The following is a 14328-nucleotide window of genomic DNA, read 5'->3' as shown; positions in this document are numbered from 1 at the left end:
CAGGTACTCGTAAAAGGTTTTGGGGGGTTCGGGGCATGGGTGGGGGAAGGTAAGGGATTAGTTTTATAGTGTCGGGGTGGGTTTAGGGGTTGTTTTGGTGTGCTGGTTTTCCTGCCCTCCCCCCAAATAACTCCCGTTAGTGGACACTAACGGGAATAACGATTTTTCACGATAAATTGTGAAAATTTCTATTGTATCGCGCACTGTACCGATTTTTGACGATTTAAAAAATATCGGACGATTTTTTTAAATCGTCAAAAAACGATTCACATCCCTAGAGAAGAGGGCCCAGGACAGAACCCTGAGGCATACCAATTGATAGTGGGATGGCAATAGAGGAGGATCCGCCAGAGGAAACACTATAAGTGTGATGAGAAAGGTAAGAAGAGAAACAAGAAAGGATAGAGTCCAAAAATCCAAGTGGCTTTACCTAGCAGACATTCTGGGTGTGATGTAATCAGTTGCACAGCAAAAAGTATTGAACCAAGCACAAATCTCTAGAACATGCAATCTTGCTGAAAGCTGCACAGCTTACCTGGTTCCTGTTTTGGCTATGTTTAAGTCTAACATAGAAACATAGAAATGACGGCAGAAAAAGACCAATCGGCCCATCTAGTCTGCCCAGCAAGCTTCGACTCTTATTTTCCCATAAGTATCTGTTTCACCAATCACCATCTTCAGGGCTCTTGTTGGTAACTGTTTCAAATTTCCTGTCATCTCCTGTCATTGATGCAGAGAGCAATGTTGGGGTTGCAACAAAGGTGAGCATAAGGCTTATGGTTAAGGGTTGTAACCACCGCATCAAGCAAGTTGCCCCGATGCTTGTTCACCCAGACTGCACAGATCGATGCCTTGTTGGATGATGTCTGAATGCAAATCCTGTTTTTCTCACTTCCCCCTACCATTGAAGCAGATAGCAATGCTGTATATGCTTTCAAAGTGATGTATCAGGCTTAATTGGTTTAGGGTATAACCACCGTAATAAGCAGCTACCCCCACGATTGTTTACCCAGATTGTGAAGTTCAGTCCTTGTTGGTTGTTATCTGAATGCTAATCCTCTTTTCCACATTACCCCCTGACGTAGAAGTAGAGAACAGCGCTGTGTATGCATTCAAGTGATGTATCAGGCTTAATTGGTTTAGGGAGGTAACCGCCATGATAAGCAAGCTACCCACACTTTTATTTATTTACCCAGATTGTGAAGTTCAGTCCTTTTTGGTTGTTATCTGAATGCAAATCCTCTTTTCCACATTTCCCTTTGCCATTGAAGCAGAGAGCAATGTTGGGGTTGCATTAACCGTGCAAGGGATTTTTTTCGAGTAAGGGTAGTAATCACCAGGTAGTAAACATTCCAGCAAGCCACCCCCATGTCTCTACTCTTCATTCCCATCCTCTAGCCTTTATGGATCCACAGTATTTATCCCACACCGCTTTGAAATCTTTCACAGTTTTAGTCTTCACCACTTCCTCCTGAAGGGCATTCCAGGCATCCACCACCCTCTCCGTGAAGAAATACTTCCTGACATTGGTTCTGAGTCTTCCTCCCTGGAGCTTCAAATCGTGACCCCTAGTTCTATTGATTTTTTCCATTGTAAAAGGTTTGATGTTGACCATGAATCATTAAAACTTTTCAAATATCTGAAAGTCTGTATCATATCTCTTCTGCTCCTCCTCTCCTCCAGGGTGTACATATTTAGATTCTTTAATCTCTCCTCATAAGTCATTTTATGAAGACCATCCACCTTTTTGGTCGCCCTTCTCTGGGTCACCTCCATCCTGTCTCTGTCCCTTTGGAGATATGGTCTCCAGAACTGAACACAGTACTCCAGGTGGAGCCTCACCAAGGCCCTGTACAAGGGGATCATCACTTCCTTGATATTCCTCTCTCTATTCAGCCCAGCATTCTTCTGGCTTTAGCTATCACCTTGTCACATTGTTTCGCCGACTTCAGATCGTTAGACACTATCACCCCAAGGTCTCTCTCCTGCTCCGTGCACATCAGTCCTTCACCTCCCATCAAATACAATTCTTTCTGATTTCCACTCCCCATATGCATGCCTCTGCACTTCTTGGCATTGAATCTCAGCTTCCATATCTTCGACCACTCTTCCAGCTTCCTTAAGTCCATCTCATTCTCTCCACTCCTTCCGGCGTGTCTAATTTAATACAACTTTATTCTTTATTTTCCAATATATTTTGCTTTATCTCTGGTGTAAGGAAAGTGGTTTTGGATAAATTGGAGGCTGGGGCTGTGTATGAAGAAATAAAAGATTATATGGTAAGGATGGCCTACATCTTTCTGTGGCAGGAAAGAGGATGCTAATTGAAAAAAATTCAGATCATACATTACCAGGCATTTAAACTAGGGAGCGATGGTGGCAGGAGGTCACCAGTGAATTTGGCATTTCACCCCCAAGCAAAACAGGAAGAGGAAAAACAAAGTAACAAAATCAATCAGTTCAAAAAAAGCAGAAAAGGTGACTAGGAAGAGCAGATGGAAAGCTATGATTACAAATGCTTATAGCCTGGGCAACAAAATCCCAGACTGCAGGCCCTAATATGGAGGTAGACTTTGACATTGTTGCTATTACTGAGACATGGTTCATGAATGCTCATGTTTGGGATACTGCCATCCCGGGCTATAACTTGTCAAGAAAAGACAGAGAGGACAGAAAAGAGGGAGGAGTAGCTCTCTATGTCAAAAACAATATCCAAGAAACTGAATTGCAAGTGAAGTGGGATCAAGAAGAACCATTATGAACTGTCCTAAAAAATGAAGGTACCGTATTTTTTGCTCCATAAGATGCACCTGACCATAAGACGCACCTAGGATTCAGAGGGGGAAAATTAAAAAAAAAAAATTGTGCTAAACCGACTCTGTCCCCGGGCATCTGTGCATCTTATGGAGCAAATTAGGGAAGTGCATAACTTTTTTTTTTCATCCCATTTTGTTTTCGGGTCTGGGGAGGGCCATTTCGGTTCACTCCCCAGATCAGAAAACTTTTATCTTTCTGTTTCTGTGGGAACCCCTCCCCAAAAAATAAACCCCATCCCAACCCTTTAAATTAACAACCCCCCACCCTCCTGACCCCCCCCCCCCCCCCAAGACCTGCCAAAAGTCCCTGGTGTCCAGGAGCGGTCCGAGAGCAATCTCCTGGACTTGGGCCATTGGCTGCCAGTAATCAAAATGGTGCCGATGGCCCTTTGCCCTTACTATTTCACTAGGGCCGACCAATGGCAATGGTAGCCCCTGTGACATAGTAAGGGCAAAGGGCCGTTGGCACCATTTTGATTACTGGCAGCCGACGGCCCTTTGCCCTTACTATGTCACAAGGACTACCGCTGCCATTGGTCGGCCCCAGTAATATAGTAAGGGCAAAGGGCTGTCGGCGCCATTTTGATTACTGGCAGCCGATGGCCCAAGTCCAGGAGATTGCTCCGAGACCGCTCCTGGACCACCAGGGACTTTTGGCAGGTCTTGGGGGGAAAGGGGTCAGGAGGGTGGGGGGTTGTAGAAAATTACTTTGGCAGATCTTGGGGAAGGGGGGGAGGGTTGTTAGATTTTTAGTTTTTTTTTTATATTCACTCCATAAGACGCACAGACATTTTCCCCTCACTTTTGGGGGAAAAAAACTGTGTCGTATGGAGTGAAAAATACGGTATGTATAAATGCACCCATGTAAGTTACACTTTCCAAAGAGGAGGTATAGTTTTATATAAGCTAATCTGCATGTATACTCAGGTACCTATGGAATGGAGGAGTAGCCTAGTGATTAGAACAGTAGGCTGTGAAATTGATGTTAAAATCCTGCTGATGCTCCTTGTGACCTTGGGCAAGTCGCTTCCTCCTCCATTACCTTGGGTAAGCCCTCTGGGGACAGGAAAATACCTACAATACCCAAATGTATTCCACTTTGAAGTAGCTGAGCAGGTCAATGACATTTCCTATTTTGTTTCATGCCATTTTTAAAATTAAACAAAAGAGAAACCAACAAAATTTAATTGACTTACATTTGTTTTGAAAAAAAAGAAAATCCCTCTGGGGACAACAAGAGACCTTCTCAGGGCCAACTTGGGGCCCACCAACTGGCACCTCCGAACCCCCAAAAGGTCCTGAGTGCCTGGAACCACCCCGACCACTCACCTCCTGCCCCTAGTCAGGCTGCATGGAAATGGTGCCAGTCAGTCCTGAAACTGGCATCAGAGTGTAACGTTTAAATGGCACATTCTTAGGGTGTTAAATAAAACTTTTACTGATTTAGTTAAAGGCAAATTAAAGTCCATCTTTGAATAAGTGTGCAGTTACGGTTGATTTTATTACAAGCAGGATGTCCTTTTCTTCAGCAAACTGGTCGAGCTTCCCATGGTGATGTAAAGTGTGCACTAAAGCTCTCCCAGTGGCTTATCCGGGAATCCTAGGTCAGGGGTCCCCTTCTAGCATAGCAAAAATCCTACCTGATAGTCCAGCGTCTTCCCTAACACCCAGCCCTGTATCCTGGTCCCATGTTGTTGGAGATCCAGATGGGGTCTCCAGGTTCTTACTTGATTCCTTTACTTCTTCTGAAAGGTGACTCGATGGTTTGAAAAGTCTGAGGGTGGGAATCTAGTCCAGCCAAGTTCCCAGTGAAGACGAGAGGCCAAACAAACCTCCTCACAACAAAAGAGACATACGTTCTTCTACAAAACCTTCCTAGACTGGACTTCTGCTGCCACAGGTGCTTGCCACATTCATGGGGAGAATGGGTTCACAGGTCTTCAGCCCCTGCACTCTGGATGTGAGGATGAACTTCATCAAGTGAACAGAGTGAAATGCAGTCCCTTCTGTGGTAGAGTTCTTCCAGCCTTCATGCATCTCACACAGCCAAGCCTGTCACAGGTGCTTGCCTCATTCAACTGGGTGAATGGGCTCAGTGGCTCACTGGTCTTCAGTCATGGAGTACAGGATCCAAACGGGTTCAGGCCACAATACCTCTGTTGAAACTAAATTCCTAGGATTTACTAGCAAGCTGTGCATAGTGAACCCCCCTCCAAAAAGGGGAAACTGATGAGACAGAGAGAGCCCCAACAGGGAGGGACAAGAGTCTACATTTTTTCCTATTCAGTATCTGATCTGACTCTGGCCACATATTTAGTCACAAAATGGATGGTTATAAAGGGCATGAGCAATCCATCCAGCTCTCCTAGGTGGGAGGAAGGAAAGAGGGGATGAATAATTCAAGATATCGCATCTTTGGAAATAGAACTAGGGCATAGAGTGACTGGAGGATGTGATCACGTAAGGGACATGGAGTAGGGAAGAAGCATTATGGGCCATCTTATAAAAAAAAAAATAAAAAGAAAATGGTATTTTCATTTATACTAATGTGGTCTACAGGTCTCCAAATCAAACAGAAGAACTAGACAGAGATATGATCAAAGATGTCCAAAAGGTTGGAAAGAAAGGAGAAGTGATGCTTCTTGGAGATTTTAATCTGCCAGATATGGATTGGCGTATCCTTATTGCAGAATCTGCAAGAAGTAAAGAGACAGTGGATGCCCTGCAAGGGGCTCTGTTCAAACAAATGGTGATGGAACCCACAAGGGAGGGAATGACACTTGCCTTAGTGCTCATAAACGGGGATAATGTTTCTATTGTCCAGGTAGGTGCTCAAATAAGCACCAGTGATCATCAGATGTTATGGTTTGATATCAAAGCCAGGATAGAGAGAAGTCACACAAAAGGTGCAAGTTTTAAATTTCAAAAATACAAACTTTGTCAAAATGGGGACATACCTGGAGGAAGAACTAGAAGACTGGGAGAAAATGGGTGAGGTGGAACAACATTGGGCCAAATTAAAAAGAGCTGTTACAAAGGCAACTCATCTATATATTAGAAAAGTAAACAAAAGTAAGAGGATAAAGAAACCAATCTGTTTCTCAAAGAAGGTGACTAAAAAAATAAAGGCAAAAATAACAGCTTTCAAGAAGTATAAGGGATCCAAAACAGAGGAATAAAGGGAAGACTACCTGGTGAATCTGAGGGAAATTAGGAAAACGAAATGTCATGCAGAAGAAAAGATTGCCAAAGAGGGAAAGCGAGGTGACAAAACATTTTCAGATATATCAGAGAAAGGAGGGGAAGCCTGAGTGGTATAGTAAAATTGAAAAGTGACAAGAAGCAATGTGTGGAGAAAGATGAAGAAATAACAGAAATATTAAACAAGTACTTCATTTCACTAAAGAAGATTCTGGAGAAGAACCGTTGCTGGTTGACAAGACTATGGACAGCAGTAGGGTAGATACAATCCTATTTACAGAAGAGAATGTATGGAATGAGCTAGGGAAACTGAAAGTGGTCAAAGTCATCGGGCTGGATGAGGTACATCCCAGAATACTAAGGGAGCTCAGAGACGTGCTGGTGGGTCCGTTGAAAGACCTGTTAAATAGATCCCTGGAAACAGGAGTGGTGCCGCAAGACTGGACAAGAGTAGTTGTGGTCCCGCTTCATAAAAGAGGTAGCAGAGAGAAGGCTGGAAATTACCGGCTAATTAGCCTCAGTTCAGTGGTGGGAAAATTAATGGAGACTCTGCTGAAGGAAAGGATAATGAACTATTTACAATACAGCACTTGCTGGACCCAAGGCAGCATGGATTCCCCAGGGGAAGTCCTATAAGACAAATCTTATTTTTTTGATTGGATGACTAGAGAACTGGATCAAGGAAGAGTGCTTGTGATTTACTTGGATGTCAACAAATCTTTTGATTCAGTCCCACAGAAGAGGCTTATAAATAAAATAAGAAACTTGGGATTAGGTGCCAAGATGATGGAGTGGATTATAAACTGGTTGACTAAAAGGAAACAGTGTATTTTGATAAATGGAACCTACTCTGAAGAGAAAACAGTGTTAAGCGTAGTGCTTCAGGGATCGGTTTTGAGACCAGTTCTGTTCAATATTTTTGTGAGCGACATTTTGGAGAGGATAGAAAGTAAGGTTTGTGTTTTTCTGAGTGATACTAAGATCTACAACAAAGTGAACATGCCTGAAGAAGTAGAGAGATTGAAAAGTGATTTAAAAAAGCTTGAAGAATGGTCGAAGGTTTGGCAGCTGGGATAAAATGCCAAGAAGTGCAAAGTCATGCATTTGGGGTGTGGTAATCCAAAAGAACTGTATGTGATGGTGGACAAAAGAATAATGTGCATGGAGCAGGAGAGGGACCTTGGAGTGGTAATGTCCGGTAGGGATGTGAATCGTTTTAGGACGATTAAAATTATCGTCCGATAATTTTAATATCGTCTTAAACCGTTATGGAACACAATACAATACAGATTCTAACGATTTATCGTTATAAATCGTTAGAATCGTGAGCCGGCACATTAAAACCCTCTAAAACCCACCCCCGACCCTTTAAATTAAATCCCCCACCCTCCCGAACCCCCCCCCCAAATAACTTAAATAACCTGCGGGTCCAGCGGCGGTCCGGAACGGGCTCCTGCTCCTGCATCTTGTCGTCTTCAGCCGGCGCCATTTTGGAACCCTCGCTGAACGACCTCCTGCAGTCGATCTCCTGCCGGCGCCATTTTCCGTACGAAAACGATTCGCGGCGGGAAATCGCTCCCTGACCCCCGCTGGACCTCCAGGAACTTTTGGCCAGCTTGTGGGGGGCCTCCTGACCCCCACGAGACTTGCCAAAAGTCCAGCGGGGGTCCGGAAGGACCTCCTGCCGTCCAATCTTTTTCGTCTATGGCCGCCGCCATTTTCGGCGCCATTTTGGAAAATGGCGTCGGCTGAAGACGACAAGATGCAGGAGCAGGAGCCCGTTCCGGACCGCTGCCGTTCCGGACCGCCGCTGGACCCGCAGGTTATTTAAGTTATTTGGGGGGGGGTTCGGGAGGGTGGGGGATTTAATTTAAAGGGTCGGGGGTGGGTTTTAGGGGGTTTTAGTGTGCCGGTTTTTCGATTTTTTGATTTTTAACGATTTTTAACGATTTTTCACGATATTTTACCCCCCCAAACGGCAACAATACGATTCCCTCCCCCTCCCAGCCGAAATCGATCGTTAAGACGATCGAGGACACGATTCACATCCCTAATGTCCGGTGATCTGAAGGCAGCAAAGCAAAGTGACAAGGCAATACTGTAAACCGTTCTGATGGTGAAACCGAATGACGGTATACAAAACATGTTAACTAACTAAATAAATAATAAATAGCTAAAGCCAGAAAGATGCTGGGCTGCATAGAGAGGAATAACCAATAAGAAAAAGGAGGTGACAATGCCCTTGTACAGGTCCTGTGTTCAGTTCTGGAGACCGTATCTCAAAAAGGATAGAGACAAGATGAAGGCGGTCCAGAGAAAGAAAGACAACCAAAATGGTATGGAGTCTGTATCAGAAGACTCATGAGGAGAGGCTGAATGATCTAAATATGTATCCCCTGGAGAAAAGGAGGTGCAGGGGAGATATGATACAGACCTTCAGATACCTGAAAGGTATTAATGATGTATAAACTTTACACCTTTTCTATTGGAAAGGAAACTGTAGAACTCCCATGGATATAGCCTAGCCAGAAAAGGGAAACGCATAACCTGTACCCTAAGGGAAGTTAGGGCAGGGGTGTTTGCTGGTGAACTGGAGAGCCGGGGGGGGGGGGGGGGGGGCTCAAACAGTACCCTTGCTCCAGCACGTGTGTTAAGGTGGGTTTGCTGGTGAACTGGAGAGCTGGGGGGGCTCAAACAGTACCTTTGCTCAGGCACGTGTGTTAAGGGGTTAGAATGCTGGAGAGTGGGGGCAGGGTCATTTGTTCAGCTCCTGAGGTGACTGAGCAAATGTAATTGATTCAGCTATTTTGCTTTATAAAAATGCTTTGAGGAATCTGTCTTTCTCCGTGTTATCTTTGTGGGGTTGGGGGGACTACTTCAACCCCACTCCATACAAGGAGAGCCCGGAAGCCCAGCAAAACCAGGGCCTGCGGAGACCTGAACCCAGGGAGTCCAGTGCGGCTGACAGTCTCCAGGGATATCTGGGACTTGTGAGGGGCCTGAACCAGAGACAGAAGAGCGGCACCCAGGGCAGCACGGGCGGTGAGCCTTCACAATATGTTGCTCTATAAAGTGTCCTGGGATCCAGTATGTACACATAGGTACTGCTCCTCTGATTACTATACATTTCCCCTCAATTATGCACTAGTAGACATACAATATTTGGTCATTTCTTTAATCTTTCTGTTATAAATTCCCACCAATGGCTCAACAAAAGCAAGAATCATTACTATTTAACGTTAATAACTATCATCAAGCTCTAAAGACACTTTTACAGGTTGAATGCCAGTATTAGAAGACTTGTAACTCCTTATTGTCACATTTTATAATAGACATCATCCAATACACTGAATAAAGATGTAAATAGAACGGATATTGCTAAACAGGTAAGATAATAGTTCTTTTGAATATCACTCATTTCTCTGCAGGTTACATTTTCAGCACCTCTCCATATACTAAGCTATAATAGCAACAAGTGCTGTGAAGTTGACAAATACAGCAGATATTATGCTATTCTCTATTATTTATCAGTTTTTAAAAGTACAAATATTAGTAAAGGGATAATATAACCCCAAAGAATTTCAACTTTGGGTTGCAGAGCCATGCTAACATCTTTGTTCCAGGACACTTCGTAACTATAGCTATACAAGGACATCAGTATTAAATATTAATCATAGAGCCATAATCTTTCAGGCTTTTAATACCAGAAACTGCTCATACCAGCATGTCTCTATCTCAAGGTGACTGAATATGTTTATTCTTAAACTGATGGCAGAAGTTTAAAGGGTATCTGGGTTTTAAGATTTTTAGGGGGGGTTTGGCAATGGGGGTTATGCCTGTCGGTTGCAGACGGCTGCGACCGCGAGTACTCACTGCCTGCACCGCATTGCTGCCCTCCCCGGGTCTGCTCACTGCACGGGCCTGCCTACACCGCCGCGTTCCTTGGGTCTCCTTGCAGCAACATGGACGCCGCTACTTCCTACATCGATGTCGGGCCTTCCTAGGCGCACACGTCACAGGCCCCGCCTTTAAAGCTCTTCAGCGGGAACCTCAGGGGTGTCCCTGTTTGATGATGTCATCGGACTCTTGTACTTAAGCTCCACCTTCGCTCCTAGCTGGCAGACTTGGCAACAAATCCCGTATGAGTCCTCAACTCCTGCCTTGTGTTCCTGAGATGCTGCCACTACCAGCCATGCTCTTGGACCCTGTCTGGCACCCACTCCTCAGGGGTCAGTGTGTGCTCCGACGGGGACTTGCTCCCCTGGCCTACCCTGCTCCTTGGGCTGGTTCTGTGCCTCTTGGGTTCTACTCTGCTGCAGGCTCCTACTATTTGGGTCTCCCTTGGAACACCATGGCAACCTGTGAGTTTCTTGACTAGCCTTCCCTGCTCCTCGGGGTTGCGCCTGGGTTCTACAAGACTGCCCATGCTCTCCCGCTCCTTGGGCCATGCTCATCACTCAAGAGACTACCTTGAGCTTCCCCGCTCCACGGGGCTTGTCTCGGGGTACTTAACTACTGTTAGCTGCTCCACTCCTCAGGCCTGCCTCTCTACTAGTCAGCAGGTTCACCTCCGATCTCCGGGTTCCTGTCTTCCTAAGCAGCCGAGACCTGGCCCATGCTTCCCTGCCTTGTGGGATGGCCTGTGCCTTCAAGTCTACACCTACCATGCTGCAGCTCCGCCCCTCAGGGCTGTCTTCCCGGAGAACCTTTGGCTCGGCTATTCCTATGCCCACCGCTCTGCAGCCTGTCTGGCGCCTCTTTCTCTACAGGGTCTCACTCCAAGTACTGTCTGTCTCTCACCCTACGAGGGTCACCTCCTGGTCCCTGGGGATCTCCCCACTACTGTGCCCAGAGCTTCCTGCTGTATCTACACTTAGCCTCCTGACGGTGCAGACCCGTGGGGCTCCTCCCCACGGGCTGTAACAACTCACACCCCAGGCCAAGGGTCCACTTAACCACAAACCATAACAGTGGGATTTTACTCCCTCATTTTTTTATGTTCCCTCCAAATTTTGCCAAGGCCACAAACTACAACTTCCTACAGTACCTATCCAATAGGTATCATTGTTCAATGATGGTTGAGATTCCCTGCCCTCAGTTAGTTGGCTAACTTAACTCTGCCCAGGAATGTCCCCAGAACCCCTCTATTTAATCCAGATAAATTTTAGCTAAATGAGCTAAAATTTTGCTCAATAACTTAATAAGTGAGGGAAATATTGAAAAGTCGGTATATGAATAACATGAGTTATCTGGCTAAATGCTGCTGAACATTGATCCCAACATAAATGCAAAATTCATTGCACAGTAGGGATGTTCATTCATTTGAAACAAATGGGCAAAACATAACAAATGTGCCCGTTATTTGTTTCATTTGTGGCCCCTGAAATAAATGGAGGGGTCCAAATGGAATATCTGGAAAAAATAGAACACATCCTTGTCTTATGAAGAAAGTTTTGCTTGTCAGGACCCTTCTCTAGCTCTCAACCAAGGTTTGCCTTTCCAACCCAGTCAAGGTTCCTGGGGTTTGGCCTTTACAACCCTGCCATCTGTCACTCAACTGTCCGTCAGAGGATTGTATGACTGGGTCCTTCCCCAATCATAAAAGTGCAGTTACTAAGCAATAATTCAATGCACTGATCATTCTTGCACTGAGACTCTGTTAGAAAATCACAGTTTGTAGACTTTCTTGCATTGAAGCCTCCGATAACTCAGCACTGCTCAGAAAGCCAAAGAATCCCCAATTTATAATCCTTTTGGCATGGCAGCATTTATTATCAATTCAGTCTTGCACCCAAAGTCAGAGAACTCCCAGTTTTAAAAGTCCTTCCTGTACTGCAGTCTTCTAGAAGTAACTCAACTTACACGTAAAGTTAGAAAACCCAAAGTTTATAATTCTCTCTGCATTGCAATGTTTGTGTCCATTTTACCTTTGCACAGTTTTATAATTCTTTTTGCCTTGCAGCACTAGTTAGAAACTCAACATTGCTCGTAAAGTCAGAAAACTCACATTCTAAAGCCTGTTTCTTCCTCTTGCAGTCTCTGGTAGCAGGTCACAGACAGTGATCCTTCTGGCACTGCAGTTTTCTCCCCCTTGTCAGCACACCTGTCTCTAATTTAGCTTGTGAGCTTGGAATCCCTTCCCATCCTTGCTTAGGACTCCACCCCCTGGGCTCTCCTCCTACTTCCTTCCCTGTCAATTACCCAGGTTCCTCTCTAACTCTATTCCTACTGGGATTTGTAATCCTAAATTGCAGCCATTTTTGTTTTTCTTTTTCTTATAGGGAACATACACCCATCACAAGTCCCACAAATGAAATGAATATTCTTTGACCCATGTATTTATGTTTCTCATTCATGTCTATAACCCATTGAAGTCTATGGCTGTGTACTATGGAGAAAAAAAACAATTGTTAACTATAGTAGCCAGATCTTGCCTGAGAGCCAAGGCAGGACAAGTTGGCAAGGAGACTAGTCAAATGACAAATCACTGTGCCACATCTTTTTAAACAGCTTATAGCCACTTTCTGGATCAAGTAATGCTGACATCCTACCACTGTAAAGTCTGAGCAAGTGCAATTAACAGTCTGTATTTCCTATCTAGCTCTTCCAGAGAAGAACTTGCTCAGAGAAACTCTGAGTTTTAAAAAAGCTTAAATTGTGGATTTGTAACTGGTAAAGGGCTGCGTCTAATCTCTGTGCTCCAGTAGTCTCATTCACTATGCCAGGAAGAGAGGCAGTACACTGCTGCTGATTTTGATTTATTTCTTCACTGGAGGCAGGTCAGGGTGGGAGACAGTGTAGAGACTGCAATTGCAGCAGTGCTGGTGAATTTTGTGTCACTGACTGGAAATCAGTAAGGTGAGCAGTGCATGCTCAGAGACTGAAGAGAAGAGTTTTACCAGGCTGCCAGTCTTTCTTGTCTGTTAATGTTTAACAGTTTTCTTCTGTGTGGAGTCAGTCAGGTACTAGTCCACACAGCACAGCACACATACACGGAATATGTGTCTGTGTGAGTGTGTGTGTGACACAGTTCTCCATACAGTGAGTGGTATTATGAGCTGGGGTACAGTTCCAATATCAATAAATGCATTTGTAATATCCAGACTCTTGAGTATGCAGTGCACCAACAAATTCTATCATGTCAGAAAAAGAGAGGGAGGAGATGTTGGTAGGGTTGTCAGCTTTTGTGGGGGACAGCAAAAAAAAAAAAAAAGGCAGTCCTCCATATAAATTGAAGAGGACTTTTTAAAGACCAGAATGGTAAGAGAGGAACACATTTCAATGCAGAAGAAACTGAAATTTGGAGCACTTGCACCACCACCACCACCTGTTCCTCTCTTTCTTATTTTGGAGCAGAGGGAAAAGGTGGGAGAGTCATCCAAGACTGGCATTACAGGACAGGGGCAGCAGCACAATGCCCAAAACCAGCAGCATGTTCCTCATTGGTTCCCATTTCTGAAGCAGTGAAGGCTGTATTTGAACCATCTAATTCCGAGGAAAAATCTGTTCTGGGATTCTCTGAATTAGAAGATATTGAAGAGCTAGTAGCCAAAGAGAATTTGGGAAGTTCAGTCCATAGCCTCTTAGGCTCCAATAAGGTGATGACAGAGTAAGCTGATACTAATGATATTGAAATCAACCTCCAGGAAGTGCAGGCAGCTCAGGTAAAGAGCATGAGCGATGCCCTTGGCATTTTTCTTCAAGGCCCATCCTCTACCTCAACTCTAGGGCAAGCATCAGTCTCTAAAGTTTTAGTGAAGGCATCATGGAGGAAAGCCCTGCTTTGGAGGCACTTTAAAGTGAGGGAGGATCCATGGTTTGCTCAATGTATTCACTACAGGGAGGATATAGGTCAAGAAAAGCAAATGGGGCATCTCACAAACACTGGTATGCAGCACTACCTGCAGACGCAGCACCTGCTAGCATTGGCATAAGAGAACTGTGGCAATACTAATCTAGAACCCATTCTGCCACTCCAAGTAAAAGGAAGAGGAAAGGTGTTAAAAAGGGGAACATTTTTCCCCAGGCTGATTCAACAGTCCCTTCCATCAGTCAGGTGGCAGCTATGTGTCTGAAGCGGTAACCCATCATACACGAAATGGGATCTTCAGGCAGGCTTCAATGTGACAGAGTATGATGCAAACATGGTAAGGGCAATAGACAATAGGGTCTTTCAAGGTATCTATTACTTTGAACACTTTCTGCACCTGGCAGTGAGGGATGCCCTGGGGCTTCATCCCAATGATAATGGGAAACCATTCTGTGTTTGAAGTGCTGTGCAATGAAGGGGAGGTACTCATACACATGTTTA

General features: G+C 44.8%; 1 protein-coding gene across 7 annotated transcripts in view; it reads right to left on the bottom strand.

The window, feature by feature from the left end:
• PLD5 (phospholipase D family member 5) overlaps window positions 1–14328 on the bottom strand; it is a 718242-nt gene that overhangs the window by 548546 nt on the left and 155368 nt on the right. Inside the window, exon 1 of one of the 7 annotated variants that reach the window (XM_029593992.1) lies at window positions 12025–12172. The exons of the other annotated variants lie outside the window; for them this stretch is intronic. The gene's annotated coding sequence lies outside the window, so the exon portion shown is untranslated. Of the gene's footprint in view, window positions 1–12024; window positions 12173–14328 lie in introns of those variants that run through there. 7 annotated transcript variants of the gene reach the window in all.

The sequence above is a fragment of the Rhinatrema bivittatum genome, chromosome 3 (assembly GCF_901001135.1).
Source record: "Rhinatrema bivittatum chromosome 3, aRhiBiv1.1, whole genome shotgun sequence".
NCBI classification, from domain to species: Eukaryota; Metazoa; Chordata; class Amphibia; order Gymnophiona; family Rhinatrematidae; genus Rhinatrema; species Rhinatrema bivittatum.
This window is presented reverse-complemented; position numbering and strand designations above follow the sequence as displayed.